Genomic DNA, 16,529 nt, shown 5'->3' with positions numbered 1-16,529 from the left:
CCGAGGCAGGCAGATCACCTGAGATCAGGAGTTCGAGACCAGCCTGGCTAACATGGTGAAACCGGCTCTACTAAAAATACAAAAAATTAGCCAGGTGTGGTGGTGCACGCCTGTAATCCCAGCTACTTTGGAGGCTGAGGCAGAAGAATCACTTTAACCCAGGAGGTGGAGGTTTCAGTGAACTAAGATCACACCACTGCATTCCAGCCTGGGCAACAAGAGTGAAACTCCATCTCAAAAAAACAAAACAAAACAAACAAACAAACACCAAAAATAAAAATAAAATAAAATAAAATTATTTTGTAGAGTCAGTTGACTTACTATGTTGTCCAGGCTGGTCTCAAACTCCTGGCCTCAACTGATCCTTCTGCTGCATCAGCCTCTCAAAGTGCTGGGATTGCAGGCTTGAGACATTGTGCCTGGCCCTTCATTGCTTTTTAATAAACTTAATTACCTTCTTTTGAATATCTTTAGAACTACATTGGTTTTGTATTTCGAGGCTAGAGTTGATTTCCATAAATAGTCATTTTGAGCCAGGTCTTTTGAATAAAGTTGAGTGGCTAGAGATGATGCCACAACTTTGGCTAAAACAGTTTCCCAGAGAGCATGCTGTGAACTCTAAAATGCTGTGTGCTGGTCACCTGGCCACAGTTCACTCTTCTTGCAAACTCAGAATGGCAAATTAATAAAATTTTTAAATTTATTTTATTTTTTCAGGCAGAGTCTCACTTGGCTCACTGCAACTTCCGCCTCCTGGGTTCAAGCAATTCTCCTGCCTCAGCCTCCCATCTAGGGGATTACAGACATGTGCCACCATGTCTGGCTAATTTTTGTATTTTTTTTTGAGATGGAGTCTTGCTCTGTTGCCCAGGCTGGAGTGCAATGGTGCGATCTCGGCTCACTGCCACCACCGTCTCCCAGGTTCAAGAGATTCTTATGCCTCAGCCTCCCGAGTAGCTGGGATTACAGGTGCGTGCCACCATGCCCAGGTAATTTTTGTATTTTTAGTAGAGATGGGGTTTCACCATTTGGCCAGACTGGTCTTGAACTCCTGGTCTCACGTGATCCTCCAACCTCAGCCTCCCAAAATGCTGGGATCGCACGTGTGAGCCACCGTGCCTGGCCAATACCCTCCTCTTAAGTCTGGATTAGATCTACTGGCTTTTTTTTTTTTTTATGAGACAAGGTCTTGCTTTGTCCTCCAGGCTGGAGTGCAGTAGTGCAATAGTTCACTGCAGCCTCCTGAGCTCAAGAGATCCTCCTGCCTCAGCCTCCTGAGTAACTGAGACCACAGACACATGCCACCACTCTCACCTAATTTTCTGTAGAGGCAGGGTCTCACTACGTTGCCTAGGCTGGTCTTGAACTTCTGGCCTCAAGTAATCTTCTCACTTCAGCCTTCCAAAGTGCTGGGATTACAGGTGTGAGCCACTGTGCCCAGCAAGAAATAAGGTAGTTTAATTTATTGGCTGTGGAGAGAACTGCTGATGTGAGTGGGTTCAGGGCCAGGATAAGAAGCCGTGATCCTTATGAGCTTCTCTGCACCTCCACCTTTTGGAAAAGGGCAGAGTCCCCATAGTCAGACTCCCCACCAGCTCTTTGTAGGCCCTGACTCAACAACCTTCTGATTTGTTGTCATTGTGGTTCCTGGCATGTGGCACTATTCTCACTCTGTTGCCCAGGCTGGAGTGCAGTTGTGCAATCTCAGCTCACTGCAACCTTGACTTTCCAGGCTTGAGCAATCCTTCTGCCTCAGCCTCCAAAGTAGCTGGGATCACAGACACCTGCCACTACACCTGGCTAATTTTTGTATTATTATTATTATTTTTAGAGATACTGGGTATCCCCATGTTGCCTAGGCTGGTCTTGAACTCCCAGGCGATCCTCCCACCTCAGCCTCCCAAAGTGCTGAAGTTACAAATGTGAGTCATCACAACCCGGACAGAAATTTTTAAAAACCAACTTCAGATTTTATTTCAAAATTTAAACAAGATTTTAAAATGTTTAAATTAGGCTGAGTGCAGTGGCTCATGCCTATAATCCTAGCAATTTGAGAGGCCAAGGCAGGAGGATTACCTGAGGTCAGGAGTTCGAGATCAGCCTGGCCAACATGGTGAAACTCTGTCTCTACTAAAACTACAGAAATGATCCGGGTGTTGTGGCACACACCTGTAATCCCAGCTACTCGGGAGGCTGAGGCAGGAGAATCGCTTGAACCCAGGAGACAGAAGTTGTAGTGAGCTAAGATTGTGCCACTGCACTCCAGCCTGGATGACAGAGAGGGACTCTGTGTTAAAAAAAAAAAAAAAACTAATAATAAATAAACTAATTAAATGTTTAAATTATTTTCTTAGCTGGGTATGGTGGTGTGCACCTGTGGTTCTGGCTACTTGGGGGGCTGAGGTAGGAGGATGGCTTGAGCCTGGGAGATAGAGGCTGCAGTGAGCTGTGATCATACCACTACACTCCAGCCTGGGTGACAGAGCAAGACCTTGTCTCAAAAAAAAAAAAATTATTTTCCTCCGAGTCTCAGGTATTCTAACAAGGCTTGGCGGCCCCCATTTTGTGGCAAGGGCCTGGCAAACAGGTTCCGTGTGTATCATTGAGGTCGTTGTGGAGTAACATTTCCTCAGGCTGCATCAGCCTGTGGGTGAAAGCAAAGTTGGGTGCGGTGGCTCTCACCTGGATTCCTTGATGCTTTTAATACCCTTAGTCCTCCACCCCACTCTGAGCCACACTGACCCTTGTGCACCAAGGTGCATGGTATGTATGGCCCCAGTGCCCACAGGATCGCTTGTGAGAACTGCTCCTTCAGCCCCACCTGTGGCTTCTCCTTCTCCAGGGTGAAGTCTGGTTCCTGATGTTCACGCCACGCCCCTTCTCACCAGGGTGCACGGGCATCACTGCCTCCAAAACACCTGATGGAAACCTGTTCCTGGTGGGGCCAACTTACCTGTCCACGACGGCTTTCTCTGAAGCCAGTTCTCCCACCACAGTGGGAAGTAAAGAAAATTATGAAAACTAACAGGGCACAGTGGCTCACGCCTGTAATCCCAGCACATTGGAAGGCTGGGGGGGGGGGGGGGGGGCAGATCACTCAAGGTCAGGAGTTCGAGACCAGCCTGGCCAACGTGGCAAAACCCAATCTCTACTAAAAATACAAAATATTAGCTGGGCATAGTGGTGTGCACCTGTAGTCCCAGCTACTCAGGAGGCTGAGGCAGGAGAATGGCGAGAACCCGGGAGGTGGGTTCTGAGCAGCCATGAAGAGTAGGAAGATAACTCCACCTACCTCTCGCTGGGTCTACGGGGAAACATTGATTAAAGCAGACCAGGTCTTCAGAGAGAGACTAGGTTTGGTGAGTAAGAGATTCAAAAAGCTAGAAGGAAAGGAGGATGTTTACGTTACTCTTACTGCATAATATATAACCCGAAAACTTTAGGCGCTTAAAATAGCAATCTTGCTGGGCGCAGTGGCTCACACCTGTCATCTCAGCACTTTGGGAGTCCGAGGTGGGTGGATCACCTGAGGTCGGGAGTTGGAGCCCAGCCTGACCAACATGAAGAAATCCTGTGTCTATTAAAAATACAAAATTAGCCGGGCGTGGTGGCACATGCCTGTAATCGCAGCTACTCAGGAGGCTGAGTCAGGAGAATCACTTCAACCTGGGAGGCGGAGATTGCCATGAGCCGAGATCCCACCATTGCACCCCAGCCTAGACAACAAGAATGAAACTCCTTTTTTATTAAAAAAAAAAAAAAAAAGGCCAGGCACAGTGGCTCACGCCTGTAATCCCAGCACTTTGGGAGGCCGAGGCGGGCAGATCACAAGGTCAGGAGATCGAAACCATCCTGACTAAGACGGTGAAACCCTGTCTCTACTAAAAATACAAAAAATTAGCTGGGTGGTGGTCGGCTCCTGTAGTCCCAGCTACTCAGGAAGCTGAGGCAGGAGAATGGTGAGAACCTGGGAGGCGGAGCTTACAGTGAGCCGAGATTGCGCCACTGCACTCCAGCCTGGGGGAGAGAGAAAGACTCCCTCTCAAAAAAAAAAAAAAAAAAAAAGATTTTTTTTTTTTTCATGGTTCTGGGAGTTGATGGGTTCATGTAGGTGATTTTCACTCGGGGTGTCTCATGCTGTTGCAGTGGCTGGGCTGGAGTCTTCGCAAAGCCTTCTTCAGTCCCATGTCTGGAAACTGATGTTGGCTGTCATCTGAAACCTGAGCTGGGACTGTTGATTGGAACATCAAAATGTGGCCTCTCCCTGTGATCTGGGCTTCCTCACGGCATGGTGGCTGGGTTCAAAGAGCAAACATCCCAGGAGGACCACGGAGAAATGGTGTCCCCTTTCATGACCTACCTTGAATCACTTCTGCCAGTCACAGACCTTCTTGAATTCAAGGAGAAGGAGCACAGACCCGACCTCACCATGGGAGCAATGTTAAGGTCATGCTGCAGACCAGCACGTGCTATTATTATTATTATTATTATTATTATTATTATTATTATTAGGGAGTCTTGCTCTGTCACCCAGGCTGGAGTGCAGTGGTGCAATCTCGACTCATTGCAACTTCCACCTCCTGGGTTCAAGCGATTCTTCTGCCTCAGCCTCCTGAGTAGCTGGGATTACAGGCGCATGCCACTACACCCAGCTAAATGTTGTCCTTTTAGTAGAGATGGAGTTTCACCATGTTGGCCAGGCTGGTCTCAAACTCCTGACCTCAAGTGATCCACCTGCCTCGGCCTCCCAAAGTGCGGGGATTACAGGTGTGAGCCACTGCACCCAGTACATGCTGTTAGTAAAAAGTCAGAAAACAGTCAGGTGTGGTGATTTGCACCTTTAATTCTGCACTTTCGGAGGCCGAGGTGGGCAGATCACTTGAGGTCAGGAGTTCGAGACCCGCCTAGGCAACATCAGACCCGCATATCTATAAAAATAAAAAATAAATATAAAATTAAAAGTCAGAAAACCACAGATATTGGTAAGGATGCAGAGAACAGGGAATGCTTATACACTGTCGGTGGGAATGTAAATTATTACAACCATTACAGAAAACATTATGGAGATTTCTCAAAGAAATAAAAACAAAACTGCTGTTCAAACAGCAATCTCACTACTGGATATCTTCCCAAAGGTGGCTCACGCCTGTAATCCCAGCACTTTGGGAGGCCGAGATGGGTGGATCATCTGAGGTCAGGAGTTTGAGATCAGCCTGGCCAACATGGTGAAACCCCGTCTCTACTATAAATTCAAAAATTAGCCGGGTGTGGTGGCACATGCCTGTAATCCCAGCTACTCAGGAGGCTGAGCCAGGAGAATCGCTTGAACCCAGGAGGCAGGGGTTGCAGTGAGCTGAGATCGCAGCACTGCACTCCAGCCTGGGGGACAGGTTGAAACTCTGTCTCAAAAAAAAATGCATTTTTATAGATGGCCTTTTGAACGGTATTGAAAAACATGATTTGGGAGTATAAATATGTTTAAATGTGGAATTTCAGAGAGATGATTTCAGCAATCAGTCCTTTCAAAGGTAAGGATGGAGTCGAGCACGATGGCTTACACCTGTAATTCCAGAACTTTGGGAGGCCGAGGTGGATGGACCACCTGAGGTCAGGAGCTCAAGACCAGCCTGACCAACATGGTGAAACTCCATCTCTACTAAAAACACAAAATTAGCTGGGCATGGTGGTGTATGCTTGTAATCCCAGCTACTTGGGAGGATGAGGCAGGAGAATTACTTGAACCTGGGAGGCGGAGGTTGCAGTGAGCCAAGATCGCGGCCAGAGTTTGAGACAAGCAAGGGCAATATAGTGAGACCCCATTTCTATAAAAAAAATTAAAAATTATCTGGGGGTAGTGGCTCATGCCTGCAGTCCTAGCTACTCAGGAGGCTGAGGCAGAAGGATCACTTGAGCCTCGGAGTTTGAGGTTGCAGTGAGCTGTGATTGCACCACTGCCCTCCAGCCCAGGTGACAGAGCAAGACCCTGTCTCAAGAAAAAAACAACAAATGAATAAAAACTGTTTATACTTATTATTATTTCACTGGTTGTACTAACCGATACCTCTTTTTAATGATTTCTGAGAATGGTACTTCCTTCTTTTCTGCCAGGATATAGACACAATACTGCATATACTCATTTGAAAGTACAAAATTCTGTTATTTGCCTTTTATCTTCACTTTTTTTTTTTTTTTTTAAGACAGTCGCACTCTGTCGCCCAGGCTGGAGTACAGTGGCACAATCTCGGCTCAATGCAACCTCTGCCTCCTGGGTTCAAGTGGTTCTCATGCCTCAGCCTCCCGAGTAGCTGAGACTCCAGGTGTGCCCCACACGCTGGGCTACTTTTTAAATTTTTTTAGGGTCTTGCTATGTTGCCAGGCTGCTCTCAAACTCCTCCTGCCTGAGCCTTCCAAAGTGCTGGGATTTACAGGTATGTGCCACTGTACCTAACCAATTTTGTCATTTCTTTTTTGTTTTTTTGAGACAGGGTCTCACCCTGTCACCCAGGCTGGAGTGCACTGGCACAGTCATGGCTCACTGCAGCCTTGAACTTCTGGGCTCAAGTGATCCTCCTGCCTCAGCCTCCTGAGTAGCTGAGATGACAGGTGCACACCACAATCCCTGGCTAATTTTTGTAGAGATGGAGTTTTGCCATGTTGCTCAGCTGGTCTTGACCCTCTGTGCTTAAACGATCCTCCCACCTCAGCCTCCCAAAGTGCTGGGATCACAGGCGTGAGCCACCGCTCCCGTCTGATTTTGTCATTTCTTAAAAATGAAATTGGGAGCTCCCTGAAAAAACTCTTCATTTTACTTGTATGTATTCCTCATTAAACTAGCCCAATGTTCACTGCTTAGCCAATCCCAACATTGGTTATAAAGTATCTATGCTAACAATAAATTATCTAAGCTAACAATTCAAAGGCAGCCATGTGCAGCGGCTCATGCCTGTAATCCGAGCAATTTGGGACGCCAAGGTGGATGGATCACCTGAGGTCAGGAGTTTGAGACCAGTCTGGCCAACATGCCAAAACCCTGTCTCTACTAAAAATACAAAAAATTAGCTGGGAATGGCGGGTGCCTGTAATCCCAGCTACTTGGGAAGCTAACGCAAGAGACTCGCTTGAACCTAGGAGGCAGAGGTTGCAGTGAGCCGAGATAGCACCATTGCATTCAAGCCTGGGTCACAGAGTGAAACTCTGTCAAAAAAAAAAAAAAAAAAAGATCCAAAGGCTCGGTGCTGTGGTTCACACCTGTAATCCCAGCACTTTGGGATGCCAGGCGGGCAGATCACCTGAGGTTGAGAGTTGGATACCAGCGTGGCTGGAACCTTTTTTTTTTTTTTAAGATGGAGTCTCGCTCTGTCATGCCCAGGCCGGAATGCAGTGGTGCGATCTCAGCTCACTGCAACCTCCCGCCTCCTGGGTTCAAGTGCTTCTTCTGCCTCAGCCTCCTGAGTAGCTGGGATTATAGGCACCTGCCACCATGCCCAGCTAATGTTTGTATTTTTAGTAGAGATGGGGTTTCACCATGTTGGCCAGGCTGGTCTCAAACCCCTGACCTTAGGTGATCCGACTGTCTCTGCCTCCCAAAGTGCTGGGATTACAGGCATGAGTCACCTCCCCACCCGGCCAAAAAGGTTCCTTTTAATCCTTTTTCATTCATCATTCACAAAGATTATCTCTCTCTCTTTTTTTTTTGACAACCCCTATTTTTAGATCTCAGGAATCTAGGTGGTAAAAACTTCAGCACTATATATATACATATTTTGAGACGGAGTCTCGCTTTATCACCCAGGCTGGAGTGCAGTGGCATGATCTGGGCTCACTGCAACCTCCACCTCCTAGGTTCAAGTGATTCTCGTGCCTCAGCCTCCTGAGTAGCTGCGATGATAGGCACCCATCACCACGCCCAGCTATTTTTTTTTTTTTTGTATTTTTTGTAGAGACGGGGTTTCACCATGTTGCCTAGGTGGGTCTCAAACTCCTGGCCTCAGGTGATCCACCCACCTCAGCCTCCCAAAGTTCTGGGATTACAGGTGTGAGCCACCGTTCCTGGCCACACTATATTTTTGGTGTAGTTTTTCTTATGTTAGAATGACAATGATAAAGGCTAAGCCCTATGTTAAATGGACACCCTTGATATTTATGACACTTGCTATATAGCATTTGCTTCCTGCATTGATTTTTAAATGCTTAGAAATAAAATCACTGGCCGGGCATGTTGGGTCACACATATAATCCCAGCACTCTGGCAGGCCAAGGCAGGAGGATCACTTGAGCCAGGAGTTCAAGATTAGTCTGAGCAACATAGTGAGACCTGATCTCTACAAAAAAAAAAAAAAAATGAACAAAATTAGATGGGTGTACTGGCATGAGTCTGCAGTCGCAGCTACTCAGGAGGCTGAGATGGGAAGATTGCTTGAGTCTGGGAGGTCGAGGCTGCAGTGAATTGAGATTGTGCCACTGCACTCTGCCTGGGTGACAGAGCAAGACCATCTCAAAAAAGAAATAAAACCTCTGCTAGTCTCAGAAAATGACGTTAATTCAGAGGAATAAAGTGTTGTGGTGGTTGGGATGCACTGGCACACATCTGTAATCCCAGCTACCCAGGAGGCTGAGATGGGAGGATCAATTGAGCCCAGAAGTTCAGGGCTGTGATAAGCTATGATCGTACCACTGCACTCCAGCCTGGGTGACAGAGTGAGACTCTGCCTAAAAAACAAAACAAAACAAGACATAATATTTGACTTCACAGGGCTGTTATGAGAATTAAATGAAGTAATGTATGAGGAACTAGTATATAAAGTATAAAATGATATTAAAATCTTGGTTATAAGAGTTGTTGATGGTATTATTTGGGGAAATGAAACCAACTTATTGAGCACGCACCTAGGCTAAAAGGTGGTGCCCATCCTACAGGGATAAGGCATTGTTAAAAGTTTTAAAAGGTTTTTTTAATTCCTTATTCATAACTTTTCTTGGGTTTGCACAAAGTCAATTGACGTAACAAGATTGAATTTCTTTTTATTTCATTTTTATCTTCTAATGAGAGGTTTTTTTATTTACTCCTGTTTTAAATCTTATGTAGTTCTAAATCAGCTGTTCTTATTTTATTTATTTATTTTGTAGAGATGGGGTCTCACTGTGTTGCCCAGGCTGGTCTCCAACTGCTGTGCTCAAGCGATCTTCTTTGCCTCGGCCTCCCAAAGTGCTGGGATTATAGGACAAATCAGCTGTCTAAAACGAAAGTATGGCCAGGCGCAGTGGCTCATGCCTGTAATCCCAGCACTTTGGGAGGTCAAGGCAGGCAGATCACCTGAGGTCAGGAGTTCAAGACCAGCCTGGCGAACATGGTGAAACCCTGTCTATACTAAAAATACAAAACTCAGCCAGGCGTGGTGGTGGGCACCTATAATTCCAACTACTTGGGAAGCTGATGCACGAGAATCACTTGAAAACCCAGGAGGTGGAGGTTGCAGTGAGCTGAGACAGCACCATTGCACTCCAGCCTGGACAACAAGAGCAAAAATCTATCTCAAAAAAAAAATGAAGAAATAATAAATAAATTAACAAAAATACACCCTGAAAAAATATTAGCACCCTTAATACATACAGCAGGAGGACAGGCTTCCATGTTTGTGACTCCATCTCCAATCATGATTATTTTCTTAAAATGAAAATTTTCCTTTAAATGTTTAATCACCTTTCCTTTTCCATCAGATTTGGCTGTTGGCTGCGTCTCATCAAAACCTACATATTCACCTTAAAAGAGCAATAAAAACAGGGTTAAAGATTCACAGATGTATCTTACCAGTTCCAGCTTTCTGCATAGATGATATATTCACTTAAATGTCACTGAAAATGGCCCTCGGTAAAGTCGCACAACCTGGAGCTCCATACCTGTTGCTGGGAATAAATAAGCTTTGCTTTGCTTTTATTTCCTTTTATGATTATGATTATGAATATAGAAATGGGGTCTTGATACATTGCCCAGGTTGGTCTGGAACTCCTAGGCTCATATGATCCTCCTGCCTCATATGATCCTCCTGCCTCGGCCTCCCAAAGTGCTGGGATTACAGGTGTGAGCCACCACACCCAGCCAACCTTTGCTTTTAAATTACAAATATCAATTGTAGAGATGGCTCTATTAGGTCATAAATACCTAGGGGTGAATTTGTTGTATCCTTTAAGCTTCCAGTAATTGTAAAACCTTGTTGAGATGGCAGAACACCACGAAATATTAATATATCAATTTTATTTATTTATTTATTTTTGAGACAGAGTCTCACTCTGTTGCCCAGGCTGGAGTGCAATGACATGATCTCAGCTCACAGCAACATCCGCGTCCCAGGTTCAAGCCATTCTCATATCTCAGCCTCCCGAGTAGCTAGGATTACAGGTGCATGCCACCACACCAGCTAAGTTTTGTATTTTCAGTAAAGACGGGGTTTCACCACTTTGGCCAGGCTGGTCCTGAACTTCTGACCTCAGCCTTGGCCTCCCAAAGTTCCAGGATTACAGGCATGAGCCACCATGCCTGGCCTTAATACATTAAATTTAAAATGTTAATATATAATGTCACCCAAAAGGAAATTCCAGATTATTTTTGATCAATTATTTCTATTCTTACAATAATTACCACACTCATTCTTGACTTCTTTTTTCAATGATCTCTATCTCTAGACCATTCAAGAATGTTCTATTAACATATTTACATTTTTAAAATATTTAGTTTTAAGAATATCAGCCCCCTAGGCTGGGCGCAGTGGCTCACGCCTGTAATCCCAGCACTTTGGGAGGCTGAGGTGCGTGGATCACCTGAGGTCAGGACTTTGAGATCAACCTGACGAACATGGTGAAACCCTGACTCTAATAAAAAAAAAATACAAAAATTAGCCAGGCATTGTGGTGGGCACCTGTAATCCCAGCTATGCGAGAGGCTGAGGCAGGAGAATTGCTTGAACCCGGGTGGCAGAGGTTGCAGTGAGCCGAGATCGAGCCACTGCACACCATCCAGAGTAACAGAGTGAGACCCTGTCTCAAAAAAATAAAATAAAGAGTAAAATAAAAAGAATATCACTATCAGTCATTCCTTGATATATTTGGAGATCTGAGATAAGATAACAGCTGTGGCACCGCTATGGACCAGAGAGGGGACAGGAGGCTTCCCCAGGGGCAGCTGTAGTTCAGTAATCCATTTACAAAAGTCTCCCTTCTGAAGTCTCCATCTTTTTTTTTTTTTAAGACAGAGTCTCACTCTGTCACCCAGGCTGGAAGTGCAGCTGCATGATCTTGGCTCACTGCAGCCTCCGCCTCCCAGCTTCAAGTGATTCTCCTCCCTCAGCCTCCAAGTAGCTGAGACTACAGGCGTGCGTCACCACACCCAGCTAATTTTTGTTATTTTTTTTTTTTTTTAGCCGAGTTGGGGTTTCACCATGTTGGCCAGGCTGGTCTCAAACTCCTAACCTCAGGTGATCCGCCCACCTCGGCATCCCAAAGTGCTGGGATTATAGGCATGAGCCACCATGTCCAGCCTTATTTTTGTATTTTTAGTAGAGACAGGGTTTCACCATATTGGTCAGGCTGGTCTCGAACTCCTGACCTTATGATCCACCTGCCTCGGTCTCCCAAAGTGCTGGAATTATATGCGTGAGCCTCCATGTCCAGCCTTATATGTGTTTTTCTAAATGCACTTAGAAATCAATGGGTAGGGCTTGGCTGCTTTAGGAAACCATTCCAGAATTCTACTCTGCCCACGGGCCTAGAAAAACACAAGGTGAGGACAAACAAGGAAAGCTTAGTTTTCCCTGGAGAAAGAGGAAAGGTAGAAACAGACAGGACCAGACAACCGGCCAGACAAGACAACGTGTAAGTGCCAAAAGAACCACACAGGCCACACCTTTAATTTCAGCACTTTGGGAGGCCGAGGTAGAAAATCACTTGAGAACAGCCTGGGCAGCATAGCAAGACCCCATCTCTACAAAAAAAATTTTAAAGGCTGGGTATAGTGGCTCATACCTATAATTCCCACACTCTGGGAGGCTGAGGTGGGAAAATTGATCACTTGAGCCCACAAGTTCAAGACCAGCCTGGGCAATATAGTGAGACCCTGTGTCTATAAAAATTTTTTTTTAAAAATTAGGCATGGTGGCCTACATCTGTAGTCCCAGCTACTTAGGAAGCTGAGGCAGGAGGATCTCTTGAGCCCAGAAGGTTGATGCTGCAGTGAGCTGTGATCGTGGCACTGCACTCCAGCCTGGGTGACAAAGTGAGACCTTGTCTCTCAAAAAAAATTTTATTTATAAATTAGCTGGATATGGTGGCATGCACCTGTAGTCCCCACTACTAAGGAGGCTAAGATGGAAGGGCCATTTGACCCCAGGGGTTTGAGACTGCAATGAGCCATGATTATACCACTGTACTCCAACCTGGGCAACAGAATGAGACTCTGACTCTTTAAAAAAAAAAATAGGCCAGGTGCGGTGGCTCACACCTGTAATCCCAGCACTTTGGGAGGCCGAGGCAAGTGTATCATTTGAGGTTAAGAGTTGGAGACCAGCCTGGCCAACACGGCAAAACCCGTCTCTACTAAAAATACAAAAATTAGCTGGCTGTGGTGGCAGATGCCTGTAATCCCAGGTAATCTGGAGGCTGAGGCAGAATTGCATGAACCTGGGAGGCAGAAGTTGAAGTGAGTTGAGATCACACCACTGCACTCCAGCCAGGGCAATGGAGCAAGACTTCATCTGAAAAATAAATAAATAAAATTTTGCCAGGCACAGTGGCTCACGCCTGTGATCCCAACACTTTGGGAGGCTGAGGTGGGTGGATCACCTGACGTCAGAAGTTTGAAATCAGCCTGACCAACATGGCGAAATGCCGTCTCTACTAAAAATACATAAACTAGCCTGGCATGGTGGTGGGCACCTGAAATCCCAATTACTCAGGAGGCTGAGGCAAAAGAATTGCTTGAACCTGGGAGGTGGAAGTTGCAGTGAGCCAAGATCACACCATTGCACTCCAGCCTGGGCGACAGAGCAAGACTCTGCCTCAAAAAGAGCAATAAATAAATAAATAAAATTTAAAAAAATAGTAATAAAATTAAAGAATAAAAATGAAAATAAACAAGCCACCCAGAGGGCACTCTAAAGCAACAGTCAGATACTCTCAGGAGGATGTGCCCCCCCAACACTGGTGCTGAAATACACCTGGAACCAGGACTCCTCTTACCTTATGCAGTGAGTCAGGTGTCCAGGGTGCTCTGCTATGAGTCTCTGCACCTGCTCCCTGGAGGGCTGGATTAGGGCTAAGCGCTCCGTGAGAGCAGTTTTGAAAGGCACTGACCCACCCATGGCTCGCTGTGTCCTGGGAGGGAGACCCAATAGTCAGGCCAGCAGTTCCGATGTCCTTGAGGTTAACATGCCTTACTGCTTCGGGTCTACACAACATCCACCAAAAGGAAGATGCTACCAAGAGCCCCACTGTGCAAAAGACAGGCTTTGCTGCTATGAGAGCAAGGCCTTGGAATAAACTTCTGAAGGTTTGTGTGAAAATAACGTTAACAGGCCGGGTGCAGTGACTCATGCCCATAATCCCAAAACTTTGGGAAGCTGAGGTGGGCAGATCACCTAAAGCCAGGAGTTTGAGACAAGCCTGGCCAACATGGTGAAACCCCATCTCTACTAAAAAAAGAGGCAAAAATTAGCCAGGTGTGGTGGTGTGTGCCTGTAATCCCATGTACTTGGGAGGCTGAGGCAGGAGAATTGCTGGAACCCGGGAGGTGGAGGTTGCAGTGAGGTGAGATCACGCCACTGCACCCCAGCCTGGATGACAGAGTGAGACTCAGTCTCGAAACAAAAGAAGCCACACAGCCTATCCATAGGTAGTTTTCTTGAAAGCCATGAGCTGTCAAAATCAAGAAAATCTCAGCACTTTGGGAGGCTGAGGCAGGCAGATCAAGAGGTCAGGAGTTCGGGACCAGCCTGGCCATCATGGTGAAACCCCATCTCTACTGAAAATACAAAAATTAGCCGGGCATGGTGGTGCATGCCTGTAATCCCAGCTACTCAGGAAGCTGAGGCAGGAGAATTGTTTGAATCCAGGAGGCAAAAGTTGCAGTTAGCCGAGATTGCACTGCTGCACTCCAGCCTGGGCTACAGATTGAGACTCAGTCTCGAAAAAAAAAAAAAAAGAAAAGAAAAAAGGCCGGGCACGGTGGCTCATGCCTGTAATTCCAGCACTTTGGGGTGCAGAGGCAGGCAGATCATGAGGTCAGGAGATCAGGAGATCGAGACCACCCTGGCCAACATGGTGAAACCCCGTCTCTACTGAAAATACAAAAATTAGCTGGGCGTGGTGGTGCACGCCTGTAGTCCCAGCTACTCAGGAGGTAGAGGCAGGAAAATCACTTGAAGCCATGAGGCGGAGGTTGCAGTGAGCTGAGATCATGCCACTACACTCCAGCCTGGGCAACAGAGCGAGACTCCATCTCAAAAAGAAAAAAGAAAAGAAAAGAAAAGAAAAGAAAATGACATGGTGTATGACTGGGGGACTGGGGGACTGGGGCTGTGGAGGGAGGTGCCCAGCTGCAGGGCAGGAGGGCAGGAGGGAGGGAGGGGCTCTGACCCAGGACCCACCAAGAGGCTCTGAACCTTTCCAGGGAACCATTAAGGCCACACTTTCAACCATGACACAAAGCTGCTGGATACTTGGGCCCCGCCCCCCAAGCCATCTTCTTTGATTGGTGACAGTTGTCATTCCCCTGATCAAGCTAAGAACATGTCTTATCCATATCTGTTTGCCATAAATATTTATATAAATGAATGAATATATCAAATTCAGCTCTAAGGAATGAAAGAAAAAGCCTAGTGCTCATGTTCCATAGCCAGGGTCTAGCACTTCATCCAAAACAGTCACTCTTTAGAAATTCTTTATCATTTCATAAAGTGAATAACTGCTATCCCTACATTTCTGACGCCGCATCCTCAATGCCACACATTTGGGCTAGCTCATCGGTTCCTTCTTCTCTGATAACTGTGCTGTCAACATCAAAACACACAGCATCTGCTGAGTAGAACAGCTTCCTCAGCTCTGAGCGGGAGACCATCCTTGGAAGAATTTTCCTCCTATAGAAAATAAAAGATAAATATATTTAAAGACATCCAATAAAATTATGAAAAGATCCTACCTTGTCTAATAAGCCAATCTAATTTGTGTCAAAGTCAGTGCAGGCCACATAACAGTGTACTCATGAATTCATTCCTTTTTCCTTTTCTTTTTTCTTTTTTACTTCCCACATGACACCAATTTCTTTTCTATTTCTTTTTTTTTTTTTCAGATGTAGTCTTACTCTGTTGCCCAGGCTGGAGGACAGTGATATGATCCTGGCTTACTGAAACCTCTACCTCCTGGGTTCAAGTGATTCTCGTGCCTCAGCCTCCTGAGTAGCTGGGATTACAGGCTCCTGCCACCACACCCAGCTAATTTTTTTTTTTTAATTTTTAGTAGAGACGGGGTTTCACCATGTTGGCCAAGGCTGGTCTAGAACTCCTGACCTCAGGTAATCCGCCTGCCTTGGTCTCCCAAAGTGCTGGGACTACAGGTGTGAGCCACCGCACCCAGCTGGTACCAGCTTTTAAATATATTTGATGTGGAGGCCGGGCACGGTAGCTCACGCCTATAATCCCAACATTTTGGGAGGCTGAGGCAGGCAGATCACCTGAAGTCAGGAGTTCCAGACCAGCCTGGCCAATATGGTGAAACCCCATCTCTAATAAAAATAAAAATTAATATAAATTAGCCAGGCGTGGTGGTGTGCACCCATAATCCCAGCTACCCAGGTGCCTGAGGCAGGAGAATTGCTGGAACCTGGGAGGCAGAGGCTGCAGTGAGCCGAGATCGCACCACTGCACTCCAGCCTGGGTGACAGAGCAAGACTCCATCTCAAAAAAAAAGATACATATATAATATATATTTTATATATATCATCAAATATATATATGTATTGTTGAAACAATATTCAATTATTTTTGATCTAATTGTAGCAAGAAAGCAAGCATTAAAGTGGAGGTGTGCATAAGGCTCTGTGGGGACACAGGAAAAATGTTTAGCCTTATCTATGAAACAGGACTTCAGACTGGACGTGGTAGCTCATGCCTGTAATCCCAGCACTTTGAGAGGCTAAAGCAGGAGGATTTCTTGAGGCCAGGAGATTGAGACCAGCCTGGGCAACATAGAGAGACTGAGTCTCTACTAAAAATATTAATACAAAAAATTAGCTGGGCATGGTGGTACACGCCTATAATCTCAGCTACTCGGGGGGCTGAGGCAGAAGAATCACTTGAACCTGGGAGGTGGAGGCTGCAGAGAGCCAAGATCGCAACATTGCACTCCAGCCTGGGTGACAGAGAAAGACCCTGACTTTAACTAGAAGAAAAGAAAAGAAAGAAGGCTTCAAGGAAGCACAGGTATTTGAGCTGAATCTGACAGGTAAGTGGCCCTCTAAGTGGGTTGTCAAAGGGCAGGGCATCGAT

The 16,529-nt window shown here is 46.1% G+C and overlaps 1 pseudogene; it reads right to left on the bottom strand.

Annotated features, from left to right (window-relative positions):
• Positions 1–1,462: 1,462 nt before the first annotated feature.
• Positions 1,463–15,117, bottom strand: LOC100448556 (phosphoserine phosphatase-like; annotated as a pseudogene).
• Between the last annotated feature and the right edge of the window lie 1,412 nt (positions 15,118–16,529).

Source organism: Pongo abelii, chromosome 6, assembly GCF_028885655.2.
Source record: "Pongo abelii isolate AG06213 chromosome 6, NHGRI_mPonAbe1-v2.0_pri, whole genome shotgun sequence".
In the NCBI taxonomy this organism is placed as follows: Eukaryota; Metazoa; Chordata; class Mammalia; order Primates; family Hominidae; genus Pongo; species Pongo abelii.
Note: the sequence above shows the minus strand (reverse complement) of the source record. Positions and strands in the feature narration are given on the sequence as shown.